The sequence below is a fragment of the Cricetulus griseus genome, chromosome 2 (assembly GCF_003668045.3).
Source record: "Cricetulus griseus strain 17A/GY chromosome 2, alternate assembly CriGri-PICRH-1.0, whole genome shotgun sequence".
In the NCBI taxonomy this organism is placed as follows: Eukaryota; Metazoa; Chordata; class Mammalia; order Rodentia; family Cricetidae; genus Cricetulus; species Cricetulus griseus.
Window position 1 is genome coordinate 34,481,734 of NC_048595.1, and position 15,888 is coordinate 34,497,621.

Genomic DNA, 15,888 nt, shown 5'->3' on the forward strand with positions numbered 1-15,888 from the left:
TCTCTCTGTACCCACTCCCTCCACCAGACCATTCGGCATCCTGCTCCCTTTTGAGTGACCCTGAGATCCAGCCCTTTCCTAGCTGCCTTCTCAACCCTCCCCCCAGATCCCTTATTCTCTAGGCTTCCTGTCCCAATGGGCAAAGGTCTATTTTTGACTCTCCAGATGCCCAATCCTATAAAAGATAAAAAATGAACACAGAGCTGGGATGGGGTCCAAGTCCTTCATCATCTGTGTGAATGGCTGCAACCTTTCCCCAGGAGGGGAGGGGTGTCAGCTTGGATCAGTGGGCACTCCCCAGCCAAGCAACCACAAGCCCCCTGCCCGATCCTAGTGCCGTTCAGCTTGGGCTCCAGGATGGCTGGACTTGTTGCTGTGTCACTGGTCATGCAGGACACACCAGATGTAGTCACACCTCCTGCTTTTACAACACAGTCCTCCAGTTGTACCAAGTGAAAGTCTGCAAGTCCTTTGGCACTGGGCCTAAATGGCACCCCCTTCTGTGGTCCTTCCCAACACTGCTCCAGCAGAGCGAGCAACAGCTTCTGCTTTCTGCTTTGTACCAATTTGTACTAGTGTTCTTATCACGTCGCACATATTTGGTGACCCCAAGTCAGTAGTTACCTAAGGGCTCGGGATTGAGTTTCCTTTACCCCTTTGGGCCTATGTCCTAGCACAGTGGCCAGATATTGTATATAGGCTGAGCCACAATAAAGGGGAACTGGTGAGTCAGAGGTCCTGGAATGAGGTTCTTGTCAACCTGGGATTGTACAGGAAGCATCTAAGAGCCATGTGGTCAGCAGGTGAGCTGGAGAGGAGGAGGGAAAAGTGGGAGGAGTGAGCCACATGGCAAAGCTCACGCATCAGTGCCAGATGTGGACAGAACAGGTCTCAGGAGGGATCAAACTTAGAGAGCCTTGAAGAGCTCCGTCACGAGGGGAAGACCCAGGGTTAGGTGGACTATGTGGTTCAACCTTCACGGGGCCTGGTCCCAGGGAAGATTTGGCTCTACCACTGATAATTTCCACTCTAAAGTCTATTCAGAATCACTCGTGTAACCAACAGCCACCTACCAAGGGCCACCTCTCACCCACAGGAAGTCAAAGTCTGGAGGAAAGGTAAGCCACTGTTTACTTATACAAATCAGGTCCTGATTCATTGGGTCCTTTGTCCTAGCCACTTGGTTTCCTCTTCTCTGGGCAGGGATAAGAGGAAAGTAACCAGACAGTGACCAGGGCTGGATTCTACCTCTCAAAGGTATTTTCTTAAAGAAGTCCTGCTATGGTCACAAGAGGACTGTGCCCTTCAAGAGGCAATCATACCTTCATTCCCTTCAATCCCTGAACCCTTCAGCAGGTAGGTCTGACTTCCCAAAGTTGCCTTTTTTCTGTCAAGAACCAATAATGACAAAGATAAGCCATCGTGGCAGGCTGTGTTATGATGAGCCACCTCCTAGAAGTTGGGTCCTCTGGACAGCTCAGTAAACTAAGAACATTCTAGGTCTGCATCTACAGCGTATTCTCACCAGGATACACTGAAGCATCTCTTGCAGTTTGCAGAGAGGTCAATGCCTAGCCTGGAAGGCTTGAGGCAACTTTTACAACTGACATCTCAGATCACACCCAGGCAGTCACTGGAATACTGAGTACAGACTCCAAAAGCAGCCCTTGACCTCCCTGCACTAGCAAGGATGAGACTACTTAGGATCTGCACCAGGAGAATGAGGTGGTGTGAAGCAGGGTGGCTCTCCCGCTTTTACTATTTCTGGGAAATGGCCCTATCCGTCCATTCAAAAGGATTTAACGGAGTACTAGGGGGTACAAGTCAGTGGTAGTACTTGACTAGCAAGCAGGCTGGGGGCCCTGGGTTGGATCCATCTAGGTTGAATTCATAGAACTAGGGGAAAAATTAAGTGTCCATCAAATGCCTATAGTGTGCCAGGCCCTCATCTAGGTCCAAAGACCTGAAATACCCAGCCCCCAGATCTGTTCCAACCCATACACGGAGCAACACTAACAAATAACAGGTCAGGGTCACTTGAGAGTATAGTGAAGACTTCAGCTCTGGGATCTAATAGACCTGGGCTGGACTTGGCCTCAGGTACTCACTACTTACAATTCCCAGTGTTATCTGACCTCTTTGAGTCTGACTTTTCTCAAGCTGGAGGATTCGGCTAGTTATGACTCCCTTGTTAACTCTAGGGGATCTCTGCCCAATTTCTGTCTATTAGAAGTTCTCCCCATTTTCTTCTCTTCCCATCCATTAATCTTCCCAAAACCCTAAAGCTTCAATTACCTCCTAGGGTTTTACACATCCAACAGGATATGGCCTGAACTGTTTAGCGGGCATTTTAAAGTTGGCTACAATTAAATTACATTCATTTTTGTTCCACAAATATTTATTGCAAGTCTGCTCTGGGCCAGACCTGAGCTAGGCACCAAGAACACAAAGATCTCTCTGCCTTCCTACATCCTAAATAGTTGTATGGCAAGGGTGGAGGTGGGGTTGGCAGGGAGGATGTCAAACTAAATAATTACAGATGGAGATAAACAGTGCACTGGAGAAAACTTTATATATGCACTGTATAGCAGGTGACAGTCTGGGAGGCTTCTCTGGGCAAAAGGACAATTGGCAATGGTAAAGAAGGGAAGAAGAGGGCAGAGGTGACTGGAGAAAATGAAACCGGCCAAGCTCTGGTTGCCAAAGAGAAAGACAAAATGGATAGATAAGCAGGGCAAGGACCTTTGGGGTCTGGATATCCATCTTAGTCCTGAAGTCATTGGTGACTATTAAAGGCTTTTAAGCATTAGACCAACTGGGAGGAGAATGGATTGCTGGAAGGGGCACTGTGAAAGCACCACTCCTTGGATGTAGTGGTGCCTGCCTATAGTCTCAGGTACTCAGGAAGCTAAGAAGGCAGGATCAGCTGCACCCACAAGTATGAGACTAGCCTGGGCAATATAGGAAGACACTATTTCAAAACAAAACACAAGAGTCAGCTAGGAGTGGTGGCACGCATATTTAATCCCAGCACTAGAGAGGCAGGTGGATCTCTGAGTTAGAGGCCAGCCTGGTCTACAGAGTGAATTCCAGGACAGCCAGGGCTACACAGAGAAAATCTGTCTTGAAAAACAAAACAAACAAACCAAAAAAGCAAACTACAGCAACAACAAAAATAACCAAGAGGCTGGAGACATGGCTCAGTGGTTAAGAGTACTAGCTGTTCTTTCAAAGGACCTGAGTTCGATTCTCAGTGACTCACAACCATCTGTAACTTCAGTCCCAGGGATCCCACCTCCTTGGGCACTACACACATGTGGTGTACGTACACATGCTCAGGTACACACACACACACACACACACACACACACAATTAACTATTAAAAAGAGAGAGAATATGAATTGCTCGCTATAATGCAGAGAAAACACAGAAGCAATTGGGGAAGAGACGTTCTCAACTAGGAATCAGATGAGCCAGGACAGAGAGGAAGGGGCTTGGATCATGAAGTTGATGATGGTGCATGGAAAAGGACCCCAATGAGAGAGTAATTTAGACAGTAACAAAATGGAACTTGGTGATGAACTGGAGAGAAAATGGAGGGTCTCTGCATGCTGCTGGTGCAATGAGAGGAAGCTGGTAGCAGCCCAAGGGACAAGAAGACTGGTGTTACTGCAGATCTGGAGAGGGGAGGGGTCCGAAGTGGACAAACTGACTGGGCTGTGTGTGAGCCACCAAGGCTGATACTGACAGGGTCACAGAGCCCTTTACTACTTGTGACTTTCCTCCTCCCCAAATGGGATTGTCAAATGGACTTTTTCTTTTCAAAGGCAGTAAGGGTTTTTGCATATTAATGTGTCCATGTGAAAGCTCCTGGTTTCATAGTTACCAGGAAGCAGTCAGGTGGGCCAATTAAAAAATGTATTTATTTTTATTCTTAATTGTGTGCACGTGTGTGAGTATGCGCACGTGAGTACAGGGAAGGCGTCAGATCCCCTGGAGCTGCAGTTACAGGGGGCTTTGAGCCCCACAGCGTGGGTGCTGGGAACCCCTGAGTTCTCTGCAAGCACAGTATACAGAGTTTTTTGTTTGTCTGTTTGAGGATTTATTTTTTAATTTGTTTTTGTTTTTTGAAACAGGGTTTCTTTGTGTATCCCTGGCTGACCTGGAACTCACTCTGTAGGTGACACTGGTCTCAAACTCAGAGATCTGCCTGCCTCTGCCTCCTGAGTGCCCGGATTAAAGGCATGTGCCACCACTGCCTGGCTTTTTAAAGTGTGTGTGTGTGTGTGTGTGTGTGTGTGTGTGTGTGTGTAAGTGTACCCACCTAGGGGTGCAGTAGAGACAGGGTGTGTGCTTACGGAGAACATTACAGTCCCTGAAGATGGAGTGACAAACGATTGTGAACCTCCTGACGTGTGCTGGGAACTAGGCTCGGGTCTTCTGGAAGAGCAGCTAGCGCTCATAACCATCTATCCAGGCCCAGTGTGCATTCTTAACAGCTGAACCATTTTTCCAGCCCCCAGGCGGACCAATTTTAGGGGCCCATGTGAACCAAGAACTAGTGACTTGAAGGCAACAGGTCTCCCTGACCTCAGGTACTTCAGTTTGGGTGGGAGGTAGAGTCACTACTCAGTAGCATGGAAGCTGTGTCAGAACAGTGTTGGGCGCATAATGTATCCTGTACCGGGCCCCAAGCCAGCCACTTTGCTGCCATCTGCTTAACATGACACTCCAGCCGTCTCAGGAGCGTCTGCCTCCTGCCTCTCAGTCCCCAGTTTTCACCTGTACATCGTCTACCTACTTCTTCAAAACTTGTCCCTACACCATTGTCTTCATGAAGCCTTCCTGCATCCTCTGCTGAGGTCAACCTTTCCACAGTGCCCCCCTCATGACAGCAGGGTACTGATTAGCATGCTGGTCACAAGAGCAGCATGCTTGCTTGTGGCCAAGTGAGTCCCCCTCTAGCTGGAGAGCTCTGCCAGGTCAGAGGTGTGATTTTTCTGCGTCCTGAGATGAGAGCTGTACCACTGCAGTCCGGCTGAACTTAAGATGAGTAAGGCAGCATTTTCTCTGAGGTCTTTGGAAACACTCTGGCATGCTCAGCGTTCCCTGGTCCCTAGAAAAGGTTCTATCACCGCCTACTCTCTTTTGCCTCTCTAAGCTCTTTTTCCCCGTTCTTTGCCTCTTATCCTTTATCTTCTAGCGGTCATAGCCTCAGACTTGCTTCAATAAAGAAACAGAACCGGAGGGCTGGCAGTGGTGGCACACACCTTTAATGCCAGCATTCAGGAGGCAGAGGCAGGCAGATCTCTGAGTTCAAGGCCAGCCTGTTCTATAGAGCAAGTTCCAGAGTAGCCAAGGAAACACAGAGAAACCCTGTCTCAAAAAAAAAAACCAAAAGGAAAAAAAAAAAAAAAGGAATAGAACAGGCTTTGTGAGGGAGCTGTCAGACCGTTGGGTGGGTATGCAGCTCCTTTAAGAGCGATTCGCGAGGGGCGTGGCCTGAGGAAAGCAGGCCCGAGAGGGGGTGCGGCCCCTTTAAGTAGCGGCCGGGCCACGACTCCAAGGCCCGGGGCGGGCGGGCAGTGTGGGGTGCGGTCGCTTTTGGAACCGCGGCACCGCCCGGAGTACCTACTTCCTCGAAATGAGACCGGCCAGCTTTAATCAGGGTGTAAGGTGTGTTGGGGGGCGGCGTTACATCAGCCACCACGTGTGCGCCTCTCAGCTGGCGTGGAGGAGGCCGCCCCGCCCCCCGCGGTGGAAAAGTACCGGGGTGCCGAGGTCCCCGCCCCCTTGCCCCGCCCCCGCCTGGCCTCGGCCCCTCCCGGGTCTGCGGGCGAGCCCCCTCCCGGCTCGCCGGCCTCTACTCCCGCCCGTGCGTGGCTGCCTGCTGCGGGGCGCGGGCTGGGGGGGCACACGCCCCGGAGCTGCGGGAACCCAGGCCTCACCTGTGGCCGCCCGCACTCGCCCCAGGCGCGCCCAGAAGGAAGGCTAGAGTGGCAGGGCGCGGATTTCCCCCCACCGTCCCCAAGGAGCAGCCCCCCAAAACCACTCCCCGCCTGCAGTCTCTTCCCACGGCCGCAGCCACGCGAGTCGCGGACAAAAGAGAGCCGGGGAGCGCTGGGGCTCTTCCGCGCTGCTTCTCAGGAACCACGGACGCGCGGGAACCAGCACCCGGCGAGCGAGTGGGCGGGCAGATTAGGGAGGCCGCCGGCTGGGGCGGCTAGATAGGTAGCCAGGACAGCTAGGAGAGGAGGTGGGGCAAGAGGCTGCACGCCGGGCAGAGACCCCAACGCCGGCTCCCCGCGCAGACCCACTGGCGCCCCAGACGGACCGAAGACACTCCGGTTCCGGCGCTGCGCGCACAGCCCCGCGCCAGCCACCCCCGACCGAGCCGGCGTCGGCACGCAGCTCCCCCCCCCATTCCGAAAGCACCCCCTTCCCGTCTGCTTTAGCTCCTTGGTGACAGCGATGACACACAGACTCGCGCACCTACCCTGACCTTCGCGGCACGACAGACATCCCGGTGCTAACACTCACACTCTTAGCCACAGATGCCCGCAAGAATACGCTATCGCATCCACGCACCGCACACACATCCACACGCTGGTCCTGGGGCTCAGCCTCCCAGAGTCACAGAAACGCCCAGAATCACGGCAGGGCAGACCAAGGCGCGGGCCGCAGAGCCCCCTTCCCCCAGCTCTCTTACCATACTGCAGCCCCCGGCCCAGGCTGGCTGGGTCCGCACCGCGGTGCGCCCAGGTGGCTTTCTTAAAGGGAAAGTTGCATCAGCCTCCCGAGGCTGTCTGCAGCCGCCAGTCCACCCGCCCCGCCGCGTTGCTTGCAGCTCCTCCAGAGCTTGTTGTGTTTTGGTTTCGGGGAGGCGGGGGCTAAGAGTTTGGTGAAAGTTTGGAGAGTGAAGAAGGCTTGAGAAACCTAGCCAAGTCCCTCCCCTCCCTGAGCGGCTCCCCTGGCCGCCCTCCCCCGCCCTGGTCCCATCTCCTCCCTCCCGCGTGCCGACAACTCAGGCTCCTCCTACCAGGGAATAAAATTACAAGTGGCTCTAGCTTTCAGATGATTGATCCTCACGAACCCCTGGGAGTGGGACTCGGCAAAGGAGTCCCCTTCTTCTTCCCGGACTCGCTGCCTTTCGGCTGGGACCCTTGGAAAGAGCAGATGTCCTCCCCTGCGGGCTAGGCTTGGAACGAAGCCAGAAGGCCTGGGGCGCTTTGGGGGGCTGGGGCTGCAGTTAGCCCGCCAGGCCCCTGGCCTTCTGCGCCTGCGTTCCCCCTAGAGAGAAGTCAAGAGCAAATTCCGTTCCCTTTGGAGTAGCGCCGCTAGAGACTGTGGGCACAGCTGAGTAAGGCCTGGGACCCACTCCTTGGAATTGCAAGGCTGGGGAGCCCTTTCTCCAGGAACTTTCCAACACTGATTTGATCAGCCCTACCCAGGTGGTAGTGCTACAGGAGCTACCTACTTCCTCAGGAGGGGAGATAACCTGGATTGCAGTCTCTGCCAAAAGATGCTTTGCTGAGCTCCGGTTTCCTCCTCTGCAAAATAGAGAGGAAGAGTTAAAGAAATGCAGACCCACGTGAAACGCCTTGCTCTAGACAGGCAATGGGGCCTGACATCGGGAAGGGCTTCCACATTTGCTTACCTTGAACCAACCACCAACTTTCCATCAAAGCAGACAGTATTGACTGCCAGAGAAATCGGGGCCTGTGCTCAGTGATGGCTCCAGTCTGGAGGGACATGCTCCGGATTCTGCTCTGCGCCCTGAGTCCTCATCATTGTCCAGCCAGGAAATGTTTGTTTATTGACATTCGGGCTCCAAAAAGCAGGTGCATCCATGTCAAAGTTGCACAAGACCAACCAGTGTTGAGAATCCACCTTGTTAATTTATAATCACTGAAAAGGACAGCAGGTGTCCAGCAAGAAGACTCCCCCATTCAGTTCTGCCTCTCTCTAGTACACAGCTGATCCATAGCCCTTTGCCAGGACCACCTAAGCAATCTGTTGTGTCTGTGGCCTTGGACTATGCTTGTGCTGAAGCCTTTGCAAGAGTAGTTGTGTGTGTGCTCAAGTCCTGGTTCCAGGCAGATAGTATCCAAGTACTTCTCATCTTTCCTACCAGGAGTTAGTCCTCTACAAATTGTTTATGGTCTCTTCTACACTACCTCCTTTCTAGATTAACCCAAAAGGACTCCCTCCCAGGATCCACAGATTGAAGGCTGTTGAGAAGCCACCAGGGAGAGGGAGGGCTGAGGGTGGTTGGAGGAGAGGCCCCCTTTATCCATATAGGGATGAGATGAAACCTAAAAGGCATTAAGAGGGTTCTAAGAAAAAAATTATATGAATTGGCATTTTTTTTTTCCTTGAGACAGGGTCTCACTATGTCTTGGAACTCACTCTGTAGACTAAGCTGGCCTTGAACTCAGAGTCTGCCTCCCCAGTGCTGGGATTAGAGGCATATGCCAGCCACTGTGCTGGTGTGTGTGTGTGTGTGTGTGTGTGTGTGTGTGTGTGTGTGTGTGTGTGTTGAGACAGTGGCCTCTGTCTGACATGGAATTTGCCTGCCTTGAACTTCTGACAGTCCTTTTGTCTCTTCCTCCACCTCTTGTTAATGGCCTAGTGAAAGTAGGTCTCTCTAAGAAACCCATTTGAAGGGAAGCTGATGTAAGGATACTGAGAGCTAGACACCCAGGGTACACACCAGACTAGGGCAGAAGCCAAGGGAGGTGGAAAGAAGAGCAGGATGTGTGTAGAATGAACTACCAGAGAGTCTGGGATTTCAGGAGCCACATGGTGCCTAAGCTAACGGTATGTGGGTGAAGATTATCTTAGGGGCATTTGGAGAAATTGGGGATGCTGACTGTGAGGTTTTTGCTAGGTTAACAGTGACACAGCAGAAAGTATATTTGTATACAAAGATTAATGGATGTGTGTACATTACCCATCTGATTCATAAAAAGCTTCAGTTAGCCACACAGTTGCTCACAGTGGGTCTTGAGGTGAGGCTTGAGAGAGACGCTCTGATGAAAAGCTGTCTCTGTAAGACAGGAACTAGAGTGTTTTTTTCCAATCAGAATGAGGTCTCAGGGGAGACAGGTCCAGGCCTAGCCTAGGTCAGAGCTGGGATGGCCTTCATGCCTGGTGGGGAGGTCCCCACCCTGGGCAGCTGGCCCACAGGAAGAAAAGACATGTCCAGCCAGTGGGAGAGAGGGGTGGTCAGATCTGAGGATAGACAGGAGGAAGGATGGGGTCAAGATCCCAGCGGCCTGCTACCTGAGAACAGGACAGCAAGTGGTCAGGCAGTGCTGAGACACGCCCACTGTGGGTTGAGGCATGTCTCAGGAACCTGTAGTTAGAGACAGAAGTATTTCCTGGGAGGGTTGAGCCCAGCATCTGATCCCCCAGTACTGGCTGGGTGCCTGTTTGTTTTCACCAACAAGCCAGCAGGATTAAGTCCTGTATCTCAGAGGACTTAATCAGAGCCAGCCTAGGTGCAGGAAGAGAATGATCAGACTTAAGCCCCCTTTAGAGGCACCTTGATGGAGGCGTGCTGAACACCCTGCTGAGAAATTTGAGGTGGGCCTTACCTTAATCTTGAATGTGGCTTGATCAGTGGTCTTTCCCTCCTTAGAGGTTCAGCCTCAGGGCCTAGGAAGCTTTGTCATAAGGGCCCGGCCTTGGCTTTGCTCTCAGAGCCATCTTCTCTTGAACTTGAAACCCAACTGTCAGTACATGACTCCTTCCCTGCCCCGGACCCAGCGCAGAACAGCTGCTTAGATCCGTGAATTTCTCCAGGGCTCCCTGTGCCTGTCTGGCCACCTCGTATTACCCCTACTCTTACCAGCTTAAGTCAATCCAGGCTGGACCTCAGTGGCCCTGAATGAACAGGCATACAGACAGGAAGCATTGATTTTTGGCCCCGTCCAGGTAGCCGTCCAAATCTCCAGAGCAATCAATGCCCAGATTCTTAAATACCTTTAACAGAGCTCTACAATGCCAAGGAAGCCAGCATTCCCAACACAGTAGAGAACTCAAAATACATGGTGATAATGCTGAACAACTATACCACCAAATGTTCTGAGCATCCAACTTGCAGAGTACCAATATCCTAGTTCACTAAAGAGAAGAAGGGGAGGGCTGGCCCTATGTGACTGGTTTGAGCTGAGGAGAAGCAATGACAAAAACAATGATTCCTCCCTCATGCTCCCATCTAGGTCTTGGAGGGGGACTGCAGGTCCCACCCGACCCCAATCACAAGATCTGTAAAACTCAGGGGCCACTAAACCAAATATTGTTGAACACCTACTGTGTGCTGGGAACAGTGTCATCCTCCAGGAACGTGACTCTGAGAAAGAAGAGGCTCCCACCTCCACATATGGGCATTTGACATGTATCTTTGTTGGAATGTTGGTGTGTGGTTTAGTATATGTCCATCTGGAGTCCATGTGTGGCCAAGGGTATGGCTATGACAATGTGTGACTATCGGCCTGCAATGGTGCTGTTGTATCACCTTGAGAGATAGCCACCAGTTAATATGTGTGACCATCAGTCTATGGTGTTATGTTCATCTGACTGGCCATCCCAATGATCGCTCCCTCCTCAGGCTGTTTTCTTGAGATGGAATAGAAGGTCCCCTTCCCTAAGACTCCCAGATATTGAGTCTCTGGTCTTTCTGTGTGGAAGACAGGGCTAGCTCCAGACCTGAGGATGATAGCCGGTGCTTCCCTGTGGTAGGATACATTCTGCCTTCTGTCCCTGCTCCCACTGAATCCAGGGCCGCTATGGATTGGGAGGACAGGAAGAGGCGTGGCTATATGTGAAGCAGCCAACACCAAAATAGCTCTCTGGTGCCTGGGGGCGGATTCTGTGACACCCCTGTTCCCAGTCCAGCTGCTGACCTGGTGCCTGGGGGAGGCCTTCTTTCTGACCCCACTTTCCCAACTTCTTTCTGTGTAACTCTCGTGGACTTGACTGATGGACAAAGCATCACTACAAGTGATGATATCATAGGGAGTGATGGCACTGGGAAGAGAGCCCTCAGAGGCTGGAGACACTGGTCTGTTTCGTAGGTGGGTGGGGTTCCTTCTGCTGGCAGTTTCTTTCCTACAAGTCCAAACAGCTGGGAAGGCAGGGCTGGATAAGACCTGTGAGGTTCAGGGGGGGTGTCTTATCTGTTCCTCACACATGTCTGATAAACCTCTTACCAGGGCCTGGCCCTGGAGAGCAGGTGTGGAGTAAGCTGGAAGAGGGGAAAAGGCCAGCTGGGGTTGGCTGAGTACCAGGGAAGACAGCTGGGTCAGGAAGTTCTGGCACCACCCAGGAAAGGGAAGTAAGGGTGTCTCTGTAAGGAGAGTGGATTGGTGGTCAGAAGCCTGCTTCCCAGCATTGGCGCCCCAGGTCCTTTACTACTGCCTGAGAGACTTGGAGCCCCGTGTCCTCAGGCTTCCTCTGTGCTGGTAGCAGTGACTGAAGCCTGGCAATGTGTGGGATTAAAGGATTTGCTCAGTGGAAGAATGGGAAAAGGGAGCCTGGTGTATGGGGATGGTGCATGCTCCCTCCCACATCAGGGATCTTCTCCCAGAATTTGCCCTGTGTACCCAGAAACATACGGGGGCCCTATCTGGGTTAACCAGAACCACCACCACCCCCAAGCCTCAATTCACAGCTACATCTTCCCAGTCTGTACATATCCCCAAACTCTAGGAATCCTAACCTTCCTGGGATATTTGCTTCCAACAAATTCCACAGACACCTTGGAGCCCTGATGCCCTCTGGTGACAAAAGGCACACATGGCAGTTATAGTGACTTCTCGGGTCACACTGGGTCAGACAATCTACTGTCATTTGCCAGGTTATTTCCTGTCTTCCTCACATCAAATTTTATAAGGTAAGAATAATCTCCATTTTCTAGAACTAAGGATATGTGGGTTAAATAATTACACAATTAATCAGTGGTGGAGATTGAACAGGTGCCTGGGCTGGCATGTCTCCAAAGTCTGTGTTATCACCAGTACGCAGACTGCTTAGAGTGTGTGTGTGCATGGATACTTGAGACAGTGGATGTTTAACATAGGAGCCATACTGGCCATCTGAGTGTCATGAATGAGTCTGTGGCCATTGAGGTTCTCCTGTGGCTGTGACTGTGAAACAGTAAGAAGTGGCTTGGGCACTCACTGTAAGGTTGGCTGTTGGCTGTTGGGACTTTTTCTATGGCTTTTATGCGACTGTGTGACTGTAACATACACCTGGCTCAGCTTATTACATATGCGGTGTGAGAGTAGCTATGGCAGTGTGTATGTGTGTGGGGGGGGCAGACAGACTGATGGAAGGACGGACAGACAGAGAAAGAGAGCATGACTGGCTGACTGTGCTGTGGACATTTTGTAGCTAGTAGGGATTGTGGGAGAGAAGGTGACAGAGGGCCCTGAGTTCCCAGCGCCGCTCGGCTTCTCAGTCCCAGGACTGAGTCTGCTCACCATGACACACAAGATGGATGGCTTCACATGCCTGATACGCTCCCCTGGGGCTGAATTCTCAGTCTCTCCTCCCCCACTTTTATTTTATTTTTGAGGAAGTAAAGCAAATAGTACCACAGATGGAGTTGGTCTTCATTTTTTTTCCATGAGATATTTGTGAAAGCATTTTACATGCCTTGAGGTGACATCTTTTTTTAAAGGGTCATTTAAAAAGAAAAGTAAATGGGCCAGAGAACTGGCTCTGCAGGTGACAGTGTTTGCTGCACCAGCCTGACAATGGGTTCAGAACCTGTCTAACACCCTGACGCCATTGTGGAAATCTGTAATTCAGCATACCTATGGTGAGATGAGAGCCAGAGATAGGAGAAGCCACAGAAGCCTGCAGGCCAGCTAACCTGGAGCATGAAGTATAGCGGCAAACAGGAGATCCTGTGTCAAACTGGAAGCAGATGGGGGTGAATACCCAAGATTGTCCTCTGACCCCCCCACACACACACACTGTGACATACACATGGCTTCACACACAGACACATACCTATCATACAGACTGATGCTGGAGCTGGCTATGTAACCCAGGCTACCCTCAAACTCACATGGAGCCTTCTATCTCAGCCTGGGATTACAGTGCTGAGAGAGAAGATCTCAGTGCTGGGATTATAGGTGTGTGCTACCATGCCTGGCTTAGCTATTGTAGTAGCTAAGTGAACAGTTCTCGAGACATTCGTAGATCCCTGTAAGTGCAAAGATCCTTTCATGGTATCCACAGGCAAAAGCTATTTGCTAACGATAATAAATTGTTATCTGCCACTTTCACTTGCTAATATTTTCACCTAGGACTCAAGAGTGACAGCGAGCAAAATTTCTGGCATGTCAGCAGGGATCAAGGCACTTGGCAACTGAACTAGGAGGCTTTGGATTTCCTCTGCCACTAGGCATTGATTTTTTTTTTTCCTAAAGGGAAGGGAAGGGAAGGGAAGGGAAGGGAAGGGAAGGGAAGGGAAGGGAAGGGCTGGCTAGTTTTGTTTAGAGATATTCTAGATGAAGTTGTAAAATGACTAGCTTTTTAAAAAATTAAGGTTTACTTAATTTTTTATGCATGAGTTTTGCCTGCATGTGTGTGTGCATGCCTGATGATGGCAGCATCCGAAGATGGTATCAGATCCCCCGACCTGGACTTACAGGTGGTTGGGAGCCACCATGAGGGTACTGGGAATCGAGCTAGGGTCCTCTACAGGAGAAAAATGTACTCTTAACCATTGATCCATCTCTCCATCCCCAACTAACTTGCTTTGTGAGCCAAGATCCTAGTTCTCTCCCAGTGGCCCAAGTGCTGGAATTATAGGTGTGTGCCTCCACACCCTGCTTAATGAGTGACTGTATTAACTCTTAACCTTTAGTCCATGCCTTCTTACGTATGATGAAATGGAAAGTATGCTTTATTTACAGTAAGTATTGGGCTGCTGGCCCACAGGTAATGCAGAGTGCCCACCTACCAGAGTGGGGATCCCTCTGAACAGGGGCAGATCCTGAGAGGTGCTCAGGGCCTGATAGCTGGGAGCTCATGAGCTGGATTCTCCCAACATGATGAGCTGTAATTCTCGGATGGAGGTTATTTGTCATACCATTTCTCCAAAAGAAATGAGTGGGTCCGTTCAAGAAATGAAGTATTAGTGTCAGTTGCCAAAGATGAAATTGGAGCATCCATGTAAAAACTAGAATTGGCAAAAGTTTTATCTGCTGTGACGAATTTGAAGCTTCCCAGGCCCGATGAGACTGGTGATAATGTTCCTGAGTGGGCATGGCTTCTGAGTTTTTAATATTCTATAATGAGATGTATCAACATTTACAAGATCCACATGTCAGGCATGGTGACTTGGACCTGTGTGCTAACACCGGAAGGCTGAGGCAGGAGGATTTCTATGAATTCTATTCAAGCCTGAGCTAGTCCAGCCTGGGCTACACTATGAGACCCTGCCTCAAAACCTCAAAACGGGGGAAATGATCTTGATGGCACATGATTGTAATCCCAGCTCTTGGGAGATGGAAGCAGGAAGTTCAGGAGTTCGGAGTATCCTCAGTTTCATAGTGAGTTTCAGGCCAACTTGGGCTACATGAGAAATTTTGTATTAAAAAAAATGTGTGTGTGTGTGTGTGTGAGAGAGAGAGAGAGAGAGAGAGAGAGAGAGAGAGAGAGGAGAGAGAGGAGAGAGAGGGAGAGAGAGAGAGAGAGAGAGAGAGAGAGAACTGTATACATTGGTCAAGCAGAATTTTCCAAATGGTTTCATGCCTCTTACAAAATCACGCTTATGTAAAAGAGCTGTCCAAAGTACAAGGCAGATCAAAGGATATTTTCCTGGCGACAAGAGTCTTGCATGTTACCCATTCTAATCTCGAACTCATGATTCTCACTGCACAAGGACAGACCGAATGATGTAGTAAGATAGGAAAAGTCTTCATTGCCATTACTCCTTAGGAAGCTACCATCTCCAGCTTTCCTGGAACGCGAAAGAATAGCCACACTTAGCAGGAAAGGTTACTTGGCACTTGTCATGTAGCAATTTCCTCTGAGATGAAACAGTCCATTTTAAGATGCAGGATGTTCTAAAGCAGCGGTTCTCAACCTGTGGGTTGTGACAAACCTCTATCTGAAAAAAAATTTATATTATGATTCATAACAGTAGCAAAATTACAGTAACGAAGTAGCATTGAAAACAATTTTATGGTTGGGGGTCTCCACAACATGAGGGTTGCAGCATTAGGAAGGTGGAGAACCACTGATCCTTTTAAAGGGAGGAGACATACTCCATTCCTCGGGGAAGCTCCTTAAACTCAGGAAGTAAACAATTCAAAAGCTTTAGGAAGTCCCTGAAACTGACCAGATTGACTAGGTTCCTCCCTTCCCAAATTTGGATAACTAGTAAGGACTTCTGAGAGATACTCTCAGACCAGCTACCAGGAAGAAACATCCTTCATCAGAGAGACACTTGAGCTGCCTGAAGACAGTGCAGTGAGCCCCAGTTTCCAGCTTTCGTGACCACATCACGGTTGCTGGGTAGGCTTTGTGATATAGCAGTCATCAGTCATTTCTGTGAGTAACCCTCACCCACATTCCAATAAGTAATGCCAGTAAGTTCATTGGTTCACCAGGTTGGATTTGAGTGGTGTCCTTACTTTGTTCTGTCATGGGTTCACTATTAGGGGTGAGTAGATAATTGTTTACATTTTTCCAGGAAATGGCACAATACAATGGTGCCCAAGTGGGGACTCACTCCAGGGGTAAGTTTGGGAGGAGTGATTTCATCATCCTGAAATCATGATCACAGGGCATGGAACTGAGGCCAAATAGTCTGAGGCTGGAGTACCCTGTGGGCATGTGGGGATGGGGGGATCCCAATATGG

At 50.4% G+C, this 15,888-nt stretch overlaps 1 protein-coding gene across 2 annotated transcripts in view; it reads right to left on the reverse strand.

The window, feature by feature from the left end:
- Nucleotides 1-6,949, reverse strand: part of Slc6a9 (solute carrier family 6 member 9) — a 34,180-nt gene extending 27,231 nt beyond the window's left edge. For both annotated transcript variants that reach the window (XM_027399017.2, XM_027399018.2), the window contains exon 1: nucleotides 6,711-6,949. The gene's annotated coding sequence lies outside the window, so the exon portion shown is untranslated. The remainder of the gene's footprint in view (nucleotides 1-6,710) is intronic.
- Between the last annotated feature and the right edge of the window lie 8,939 nt (nucleotides 6,950-15,888).